Genomic DNA, 7,953 nt, shown 5'->3' with positions numbered 1-7,953 from the left:
TATTATTTAATTCTAAAATGAGTAATTTTTATATTTTTCCATGGAAAATTAAATGCTGAATACATTTGAAGAATTGAACATTTAATATTTTACTCTGTGATTATACTTTTAAGAAGAAACGTGCTGTAGAAAGAAGTAGGTATAAGCTATAACAGTGAGAGCTCAGGGATACCAATATCAATATGACCTTACATAATAAAAATATTTACAGCCATGAAAATAGTGAAGTCTCCAAGAGAATAAGTAATTACTTTCAGGAGGAAAAAGTAATTGGGGCTCTTCTTTATACTTCCCAATTGGGGAGAGGAGAACAAATGGGCAATTATAGCAATCACTACCAGAGAAGAGCACAGTATTAAAGGGACTCGGAAACCTTAACCATGAGTTATTTCTACTGGGTCATCAACATAAACTAACACAAATGCTAACCAAAGATGAGTGGAATCTAAAAGGGACAATAGACGACAGAAAGCACACAGAGCGATTACAGCCTCAGAAGCGCGTGCAACCAGAGAGTGTAGCTTGTCTCACTAAACATACTACGTAAATCCTTTTGATTTAGAAGCTTTGACTGATAATGATCTTGAAAAATCAATGGGAGGACAGAGGAATTTAATGTAAAGTACAAGTATACTTGAATGGACTATAGTAGGTGCTATTTGTGTTTGGCTTATAGTTCCCCAGCATTTAAGTTCACTGCTTCTTGGAAGATGATAGCGTCTCACTACAAGTACTTTACTCTCTTCCTGAGAACTTTCCCTACTGCCATGAGGAGGATTTGCTGCATGCAGAGCAAGTCAGAATTCCAAACATAAATGCTTTTAAATGAATTTGAAACCCTCTGCCAATGACAAAAGATGTTATTACACAGTCCAACTTTGGATATTTTGGACAACTCTGGAGCAAGTCTGACGTATGTTTTACTTTCCCATAGAAGCAACCTACTCATTAATGCACCAATTTTGGCCTATTTTCCTTCCCTGTTCTACTCTCCCATTCCCACAGTGATACTCTTAGGATCACCTAGCAAATGAAATCTGTCTCCTTAAATTTTTGACACAAGGTATACCTTTTAGGGGATTCAGTTTAAGAATCCATGCACACCCTAATGTGTTAGTCACTCAGTTATGTCTGACTCTTTCCAACCCCATAGAATTCAGCCTGCTAGGCTCCTCTGTCCATGGAATTCTCCAAAAAGGATACCGGAGTGAGTAGCCATTTCCTTCTCCAGGGGATCTTCCCAAGTAAGGGATTAAACCCATTTCTCCTGAATTGCAAGCATATTCTTTATAGTCTGAGCAACCTGGGAAGCCCCATTTTATTTTTACTCCATGTATTTTTTTAAATAATAAAATTAACATTAGAAGGACTGATACTGAAGCTGAGACTCCAATACTTTGGCCACCTGGTATGAAGAATTGACTCATTGGAAAAGACCTTGATTCTAGAAAAGGTGGAAGGCAGGAGGAGAAGGGGTCAACAGAGGATAAGATGGTTGGATGGCATAACCAACTCCAGGAACATGAGTATGAGCAAACTCCTGGAGTTGGTGATGGCCAGGGAAGCCTGACCTGCTGCAGTCGATGGGGTCACAAAGAGTCAGACATGACTGAATGATTGAACTGAACTGAACATCCATAAACATACTACGTGGATTTTACTAGCCTGGTAAAATTTTGTAATAATCTCTAAAACAGCTAACAGGATAACCTGGGAATGACACCCCTGCTTGAAAAATAGAAACAATGAAAACTTACAATAACTTCCTTCAACTTTTGCCTCCCCACATTAGAGACAATCCAAAATTGGTGTTATCATTTATCTGTTTTTAAAATTATCTAAAATACATATGATTATCTTTCTGTTTTAACTTTATTAAAACAGGATCACATTATATGGAATATTCATGGAACTATTTTTTCACTAAATATTGTTAAATTCAATTCTGTTATCTAAGTAGGTCTAATCATTGATTTTCACTGCTACATGATATTCTGCTATGTAATTATATCACAATGGATTTATCTGTTCTATTAAGCACTTCTCAGGATTTAGACTATTTCCTATTGTGAATATAGTCATCTCTTGGTATCTTCAAGGGATTGGCTTCAAGGATTAACAGTAAATACAAAAAGTTACTTGTGTAAAATAGCAGAGTACTTATGCATAACTGACACACAACCTCCAGAATACTTAAGATCATTACTAGATTACTTATAAAACCCAGTACATTGTAAGTGTTAGGTAAATATCTATACTTTTTTGGAACTTCCTACAATTTTTAAAACTTATTTTCTATCCAAATTTCATTGACTCTGCAGATGTGGAATCCATGGATATGAAGGGCTGACTGTACTGCTGAAGAATCATGGCATCTGGCCCCAAGACTACATGGCAAAGAGATGAGGAAACAATGGAAACAGTGAGAGGCTTTATTTTTGGGCTCCAAAATCACTGTGGATGGTGACTCCAGCCATAAAATTAAAAGACACTCCTTTGAAGGAAAGTTATGACCAACCTAACAGAATATTAAAAACCAGAGACATTACTTTGCCAACAAAGGTCCATCTAGTAAAGGCTATGGCTTTTTCCAGTAGTCATGTATGGATGTGAGAGTTGGACCATAAAGAAGGCTGAACACCGAAGAATTGATGCTTTTGATTTTTGTCTTAGAGAAGACTCTTGACAGTCCCTTGGACTGCAATAAGATCAAACCAGTCAGTTCAGTTCAGTTTCTCAGTCGTGTCCTACTCTTTGCGACCCCATGAACTGCAGTACGCCAGGCCTCCCTGTCCATCACCAACTCCTGGAACCCACCCAAACCTATGTCCATTGTGTCGGTGATGCCATCACCCATCTCATCCTCTGTCATCCCCTTCTCCACCTACCTTCAATCTTTCCAAGCATCAGGGTCTTTTCCAATGAGTCAGCTCTCCGCATCAGGTGGCCAAAGTATTGGAGCTTCAGCTTCAACATAAGTCCCTACAATGAACACCCAGGACTGATCTCATTTAGGATGGACTGGTTGGATCTCCTTGCAGTCCAAGGGACTCTCAAGAGTCTTCTTCAACACCACAGTGCAAAAGCATCAATTCTTCGGCGCTCAGGATTCTTTATAGTCCAACTCTCAGATCCATACATGACTACTGGAAAAACCATAGACTTGATTAGACAGACCTTTGTTGGCAAAGTAATGTTGCTGCTTTTTAATATGCTTTCTAGGTTGGTAATAAATTTCCTTCCAAGGAGCAAACGTCATTTAATTTCATGGCTACAATCACCATCCACAGTGATTTAGGAGCCCAGAAAAATAAAGTCTGACACTGTTTCCACTGTTTCCCCATCTATTTCCCATGAAGTGGTGGGACTAGATGCCATGATCTTTGTTTTCTGAATGTTGGCTTTAAGCCAACTTTATCACTCTTTTCTTTCAATTTCATCAAGAACTCTTTAGTTCCTCTTCACTTTCTGCCATAAGGGTGGTGTCATCTGCATATCTGAGGTTATTGATATTTATCCCGGCAATCTTGATTCCAGCTTATGCTTCCTCCAGCCCAGCGTTTCTCATGATGTACTCTGCACCTAAGTTAAATAAGCAGGGTGACAATATACAGCCTTGATGTACTCCTTATCCTATTTGGAACCAGTTTGTTGTTCCATGTCCAGTTCTAACTGTTGCTTCGTGACCTGCATATAGGTTTCTCAAGAGGCAGGTCAGGTGGTCTGGTATTCCCATCTCTTTCAGAATTTTCCACAGTTTATTGTGATCCACACAGTCAAAGGCTTTGGCATAGTCAATAAAGCAGAAATAGATGTTTTTCTGGAACTCTCTTGCTTTTTCCATGAGCCAGCAGATGTTGGCAATCTGATCTCTGGTTCCTCTGCCTTTTCTAATATCAGCTTAAACATCTGGAAGTTCATTGTTCATATATTTTTGAAGCCTGGCTTGGAGAATTTTGAGGATTACCTTACTAGTATGTGACATGAGTGCAACTGTGTGGTAGTTTGAGCATTCTTTGGCATTACCTTTCTTTGGGATTGGAATGAAAACTGACCTTTTCCAGTCCTGTGGCCACTGCTGAGTTTTCCAAATTTGCTGGCATATTGAGTGTGGCACTTTCACAGCATCATCTTTTAGAATTTGAAATAGCTCAACTGGAATTCCATCGACTCCACTAGCTTTGTTCGTAATGATGCTTCCTAAGGCCCACCTGATCACTCCCACTCATCTCAGCTCTAGATGAGTGGGAGTGATCACACCTTCATGATTATCTGGGTCGTGAAGATCTTTTTTGTACAGTTCTTCTGCGTATTCTTGCCACCTCTTCTTAATATCTTCTGCTTCTGTTAGGTCCATATGATTTCTGTCCTTTATTGTGCCCATCTTTGCATGAAATGGTCCCTTGGTATCTCTAATTTTCTTGAAGAGATCTCTAGTCTTTCCCATTCTATTGTTTTCCTCTATTTCTTTTCATTGATTGCTGAGGAAGGCTTTCTTATCTCCTTGGTATTCTTTGGAACTCTGCATTCAAATGGGTATATTTTTCCTTTTCTCCTTTGCTTTTAGCTTATATTCTTTTCACAGCTACTTGTAAGCCCTCCTCAGGCAGCCATTTTGCTTTTTTTTGCATTTCTTTTTCTTGGGGATGGTCTTGCTCCCTGTCTCCTGTACAGTGTCACGAACCTCCATCCATAGTTCATCAGGCAGTCTGTCTATCAGATCTAGACCCTTAAATGTATTTCTCACTTCCACTGTATAATTGTAAAGGATTTGATTTAGGTCATACCTGAATGGTCTAGTGGTTTTCCCCACTTTCTTCAATTTCAGTCTGAATTTGGCAATAAGGAGTTCATGATCTGAGCCATATTCCACTCCTGGTCTTGTTTTTGCTGACTGTATAGAGCTTCTCCATCTTTGGCTGCAAAGAATATAAGCAATCTGATTTCGGTGATGACCATCTGGTGATGTCTATGTGTAGAGTCTTTCCTGTGTTGTTGGAAGAGGGTGTTTTCTATGATCAGTGCGTTCTCTTGGCAGAACTCTGTTAGCCATTGCCCTGCTTCATTCTGTACTCCAAGGCCAAATTTGCCTGTTACTCCAGGTGTTTCTTGACTTCCTACTTATGCATTCCAGTCTCCTATAATGAAAAGAACATCTTTTGGGGGTGTTAGTTGTTGTAGGAAACTAGTAAATCCTAAAGGAAATCAATCCTGAATATTGATTGGAAGGACTGATGCTGATACTGAAGCTCCCATACTTTGCCACCTGATGCAAAGAGCTGCCTCATTGGAAAAGACCCTGATGCTGGGAAAGACTGAAGGCAGGAGGAGAAGGGGACCAGAGAGGATGAGTTGGTTGGATGGCATCACTGACTCAATGGACATGAGTTTGAGCAATCTCTGGTATATGGTGAAGAATAGTGAAAAGCAGAAACATTACTTTGCCAACTAAGGTTCGTCGAGTCAAGGCTATGGTTTTTCCTGTGGTCACGTATGGATGTCAGAGTTGGACTGTGAAGAAGGCTGAGCACCGAAGAATTGATGCTTTTGAACTGTGGTGTTGGAGAAGACTCTTGAGAGTCCCTTGGACTGCAAGGAGATCCAACCAGTCCATTCTAAAGGAGATCAATCCTGGGTGTTCTTTGGAAGGAATGATGCTAAAGCTGAAACTCCAGTACTTTGGCCACCTCATGCGAAGAGTTGACTCATTGGAAAAGACTCTGATGCTGGGAGGGATTGGGGGCAGGAGGAGAAGGGGACGACAGAGGATGAGATGGCTGGATGGCATCACTGACTTGATGGACGTGATCTGGGTGAACTCCGGGAGTTGGTGATGGACAGGGAGGCCTAGCGTGCTGCGATTCATGGGGTCGCAAAGAGTCAGACACGACTGAGTGACTGAACTGAAACTGAGGGAAACCTGGCATGCTTCATTCTATGGGGTTGCAAAGAATCGGACATGACTGAGTGACAGAACAACATAATACGGTCAACTGATCTTTGACAAAGACACTCTTTCAGTGAATAATGCTAGAACAACTGATCATCCACACACGCAAAATTAATTTAAACACAAACTATACACACTCCACAAAAAATTAACTTAAAATGGATCAGACATTTAAAGATATAATCAAAACTATAAAGCCCCTGGGAGGTAATATAGGAGAAAGCCAAGATGACTTTGGACATGTGATGACTTCTTAAATTCAACTCCAAAGGAACTATCAATTAAAAAAAAAAAAAAAAAACCTCATTGACAATCTGGAGTTTAATAAATTAAAAACTTCAACTTTGTGAAAGACAATTTCAAAAGAATTAGAAGACAAGCCACAGACTGTGAGATAATATTTTCAAAGGACACATCTGATAAAGGACTGTTACTCAAAATATACAAAGAACTCTTAAAAATTCACTTTTACAATAGCCGAGACATTGAAGCAAACTAAATGTCCATTGACAGATGAATGGATAAGGAAGATGTGGTGTGTGTACATATATATATGTGTGTGTGTGTGTGTGTGTATATATATATGTGTGTGTGTGTATACATATATACACACAATCAAATTTTACTCAGCAGTTTAAAAGGAATAAAATAATGCTATCTGCAGCAACATGGATGGACCTAGAGATTATCATATTCAATGAAGTAAGCCAGACAAAGACAAATATCATACATTATTACTTATAAATGGAATCTAAAAAAATATATACAACTTAATTTATATAAAAAACAGAAATAGACCCACAGGCATAAAAAACAAACTTATGGTTACCAAAGGAAGGGGGTGGGGTACAAGAGGAGTTTAGGATAAACATATATAAACATTATGTATAAAATAGATAACCCTTAAGACCAACCAGATAGCACACAGAACTATACTCAACATTTTATAACAAACTACAAGGAAAATGAATCTGGTAAAGAATGTGTGTGTGTGTGTGTGTGTGTGTGTGTGTATTTATCACTCTGCTGTACAACTAAAACTAACACAACATCGTAAATCAACTATACTTCAACAAAAAACTTCACAAACCTTAGTCAAAGAAGATATACAGATGGCAAATAAGCATATGATAAGATGCTCTACATCATATGTCATTAGTAATGCAATTTAAAACAATAAGATATTACTACATTCCTATTAGAATAGCCGGATCTGGAGCACTGACATCACCAAACGCTGACAAGGATATGAAACAACAGGCACTCATACATTACTGCTAGGAATGGAAAACGGTACAGACATTTGGAAGATAGTTTAACAGTTTCTTAGAAACATAAACATACTCTTACCAGGCTTCCTGGAGAAGGCAATAGCACCCCACTCCAGTACTCTTGCCTGGAAAATCCCATGGACGGAGGAGCCTGGTAGGCTGCAGTCCACGGGGTCGCTAAGATTCGGACACGACTGAGTGACTTCACTTTGACTTTTCACTTTCATGCATTGGAGGAGGACATGGCAACCCACTCCAGTGTTCTTGCCTGGAGAATCCCATGGACAGACGAGCCTGGTGGGCTGCTGTCTATGGGGTCGCACAGAGTCGGACATGACTGAAGCGACTTAGCAGCAGCAGCAGCAGCACCAGGCTTCCTGATATTTTTCCAGAGGAGCTGAAAATTTGTATCTTTAAAATATGTGCACACAGATATACATATTTACACACAGATATGTATAGCAGTATTGCTCCTATTTGCAAAAATTTGAAAGCAACCAAGATGTCCTTCAATAGACGACCGGATAAATAAACAGTGGTACATCCAGACAATAGAATATTATTCCACACTAAAAAAATGATTAAGAAAAGACATGGCAAATCTTAAATGCATATTTCTAAGTGAGGAAAAACACCAATACAGTATAATAACGCATATATATGGAATTTAGAAAGATGGTAACGATAACCCTGTATACGAGACAGCAAAAGAGACACTGATATATAGAACAG

The sequence above is a fragment of the Bison bison genome, unplaced genomic scaffold (genome assembly GCF_000754665.1).
Source record: "Bison bison bison isolate TAMUID 2011002044 unplaced genomic scaffold, Bison_UMD1.0 scf7180017864464, whole genome shotgun sequence".
Classification (NCBI taxonomy): Eukaryota; Metazoa; Chordata; class Mammalia; order Artiodactyla; family Bovidae; genus Bison; species Bison bison.
The sequence above is the reverse complement of the archived record's forward strand: the minus strand, read 5'-3'. Positions refer to the sequence as shown.